Genomic DNA, 3,739 nt, shown 5'->3' on the forward strand with positions numbered 1-3,739 from the left:
CAGGCACCTTCTCCATCCTGGCCCCTGAGAAGCATCAAAGCCCCATGGAATGAGAACCTCCGGCAACGGTGATGAGAGGTGGAGAGCCAGGACTCCATTCCTCACTCACCTTTGGTTTATTGTCGGCTCTGGGCACACTCAGCTGTGACAGGTGCGGCTTCCTCACTGGTGCTCCCTACTGTTCACGTGCCGTCTCCCACTCCGGCCACCCATCTTGTCCCGTCCTGAGGTGTGGCCACCAGGGGTGCCTTGCTTCGGCTGCACTGGGTATATCTTGGTGTCTGTGGGCTTCCCTGCTGTGGGATAGGTGCCCCCAGGGTCCTGCTCAGCCATGTGACCCATGGCAAACATTTAAATGCAAACATGTAAGCGTTTAAGAGCAGCCATAAGCCACCTGGGAACAAATACTCCCCTCTTCTGTGTCTTTTTTTTTTTTTTTTAAGATTTTGAGAGAGCGAGAGAGTACGCATGAGCGGGGTGCAGGGAGGGGCAGAGGGAGAGGGAGAAGCAGACTCGCTACTGACCTGGGAGCCCTACGTGGGGCTCAATCCCAGGACCCTGAGATCATGACCTGAGCTGAAGGCAGACACTTAACTGACTGAGCCACCTGGGCGCCCCGCCCCGTGTCTTGAGTGGACGGTGCTGCACCGTGCTCCACAGTGCTATTCGGAGGGTCCCATCCCACAGCAGTAATGCATTCTGGACCCAGCTACCTGCCTTGCCTGTTGGTCTCCCCAGTGCCCCCACATCCTTCCACAAGAATCACTTCTTCAAAATAAATTGTCTGCACATAACTCTTGTCTCATCCTCTGTTTTTTAGGGGAACCCATGGTAGGCTTTTCTTTTTTCTAATAACAATATTGTTTTGCATTTGTAACAATTGAAATAGTTAGGTACCTCTAATAATTACTTTGACCATCAGAGCAGCCAGGAACGATAGATAAGCCTGCCATCAACCTCATTTTAGAGAAGAGGAAAATGAGCTCAGAGAGGTTGGTTGACTTGCTGAAAGTCACACAGCCAGGAAGAGCAAGAACGAAGGCTCCCATTTCTCAGCCAGAATTGCTGTCACTAGAGGCTTCTGCTTAGGGCCTGAAAGCCTCCCCANCACAATATTTTTTTAAAAAATTTAAAAAATCAAGTGAATAAAAGTGCAGATGTGTGTTGCAATGCAGAAGAGTGGGCAGGGCTCCTTCTTCTCATACCCCTCCTATCGGTGGCTTCTTTGTTATCTCCCTGGACATGCCCCTGAAGCCCCAGAGAGCTCGGCTGGAAACTCCTGATCTCACCCTATCCCTTTTGTACAAATAAGGAGAGCAGGGCAAGAGGAGTCCCCTGGCTTGCCATGTGATGCTGTGACACTCGGGCCTCCTGTCTCCCCGGGGCAGACCCTCTCGGCCACACCACAGTGGCAGGCCGGCCAGACTCTGAGAGGCAAGGAGGCAACAGAAGTCAGCTAAGGGGCCTGGGGAGACCAGGCGCATGGCGTGGTCGCTCCTCCATGTCTGCAGGTCACAGGAACTGGCCATGACAGGATAGCCTCAGAGGGCTCCACCTGGCCGCCGCCTCGTGGCTCGTTCTGCCCTTCCTGTCCAGCGCTGCCAGCTGGTCCCCGCAGACACCCCTAGCTCTGACTCCTGCAATCGTCATGACAGACACTCATCACAAAGGCTCTCTGCCAGCCTTCCCACGGGGCACCTCCCTGATTCCTAGCCCTACAGAAGCCCCGCAGAAAATAAGGCCGAGGGGCAGACGCCTTCCTGCCACAAAAGAGAAGGGAGGAAGAAAAAGCCGTAGATTGCCATGCAGTTCTAAGAAAGTTTTGGCAAAATTTTGAGTTCTTGAGTTAAAATCAACTGTCAGAAGATTCCTGAGTCTCCCAGGAAGGGGCCTGCCTCAGTGTCCCTGACATGTTCCATCACTGGCCTCTGCCCGAGGCCGAGGTGTGTTCAGAGCATCCAGCTGAAGCCCGCAACCAGTCACCTCGGCAGAGAACTACTGGAATTCTCCAGCCCCTCCCAGCCCCACACCAACCTCCAAAGGTAGGACAGTCAATTTAGATAAAAGCTCTTAAAATAGTGCCTGGCACGTAGTTAGTACTCTGTACGAATGCCTTAAGACAAACAAAGAAGGTTAGGAAACCAGGATGCTTCTGAAAATCAATGTGGGTGCCCATGTGACAGTTTTCCTTTTTTGTTTTGAATCCTGGAAAAGCTGTTATTGCACTGCTGATACACCTTCCAATCAGCACATCCTGGCATTGAAGAAATACGTTTGGAACACTTTGCAAATTATGTACCGGACATGTTCACTGGCGTACTAAAGATTCTGGTAAGTCCTGCAATAGACAGGCCTGCTTCACTTTGTTCAGCTCCCCGTTTCCTGCGCTTCTCTGCCCACAGATCTCTGGTTTGCCTCCGCTTCCAATACACTCCTTTTCTCTTTAGTGAGAGAAGTTGGTTTCTTCTGCTTGCATCCAAGTCCCAGCTGAGCCACAGGCAATCTCAGTGTATCAAAGGAGTAAACGTGCAGCTGCTCTGGTTGAAGATGAGGTGGGGCTGGGCCTGGAATCCGTGGAACACATTCTGGCAAACGCTGTTCCAGATGACTGGCAGGAATTAGGTTGCGATGAAACAGCACAGCGTGGACGGAAGGATGGGAGAGGAGGAAGGAATGTTTCCTGACACACCCCAGCTCACCCCACCCACCTCGGTCCCTGGAGGACGTAGCTGGAAAACCCTCTTGCAACCCCACACTTGCACGGAGGTTTGCTCGACCAGCTTCACGCAGGAGGCAGGCACCTTCTCCATCCTGGCCCCTGAGAAGCATCAAAGCCCCATGGAATGAGAACCTCCGGCAACGGTGATGAGAGGTGGAGAGCCAGGACTCCATTCCTCACTCACCTTTGGTTTATTGTCGGCTCTGGGCACACTCAGCTGTGACAGGTGCGGCTTCCTCACTGGTGCTCCCTACTGTTCACGTGCCGTCTCCCACTCCGGCCACCCATCTTGTCCCGTCCTGAGGTGTGGCCACCAGGGGTGCCTTGCTTCGGCTGCACTGGGTATATCTTGGTGTCTGTGGGCTTCCCTGCTGTGGGATAGGTGCCCCCAGGGTCCTGCTCAGCCATGTGACCCATGGCAAACATTTAAATGCAAACATGTAAGCGTTTAAGAGCAGCCATAAGCCACCTGGGAACAAATACTCCCCTCTTCTGTGTCTTTTTTTTTTTTTTTTAAGATTTTGAGAGAGCGAGAGAGTACGCATGAGCGGGGTGCAGGGAGGGGCAGAGGGAGAGGGAGAAGCAGACTCGCTACTGACCTGGGAGCCCTACGTGGGGCTCAATCCCAGGACCCTGAGATCATGACCTGAGCTGAAGGCAGACACTTAACTGACTGAGCCACCTGGGCGCCCCGCCCCGTGTCTTGAGTGGACGGTGCTGCACCGTGCTCCACAGTGCTATTCGGAGGGTCCCATCCCACAGCAGTAATGCATTCTGGACCCAGCTACCTGCCTTGCCTGTTGGTCTCCCCAGTGCCCCCACATCCTTCCACAAGAATCACTTCTTCAAAATAAATTGTCTGCACATAACTCTTGTCTCATCCTCTGTTTTTTAGGGGAACCCATGGTAGGCTTTTCTTTTTTCTAATAACAATATTGTTTTGCATTTGTAACAATTGAAATAGTTAGGTACCTCTAATAATTACTTTGACCATCAGAGCAGCCAGGAACGATAGATAAG

At 52.5% G+C, this 3,739-nt stretch overlaps 1 long non-coding RNA gene across 1 annotated transcript; it reads left to right on the forward strand.

Moving 5' to 3' along the window:
* The first annotated feature begins 1,849 nt into the window (after positions 1-1,849).
* On the forward strand, positions 1,850-2,552 carry LOC117801764. Its single transcript, XR_004624482.1, has 3 exons — positions 1,850-2,042; positions 2,215-2,331; positions 2,448-2,552. It is a non-coding gene; the product is annotated as an uncharacterized LOC117801764 (long non-coding RNA).
* The last annotated feature ends 1,187 nt before the right edge of the window (positions 2,553-3,739 follow it).

The sequence above is a fragment of the Ailuropoda melanoleuca genome, chromosome 4, assembly GCF_002007445.2.
Source record: "Ailuropoda melanoleuca isolate Jingjing chromosome 4, ASM200744v2, whole genome shotgun sequence".
NCBI lineage: Eukaryota > Metazoa > Chordata > Mammalia > Carnivora > Ursidae > Ailuropoda > Ailuropoda melanoleuca.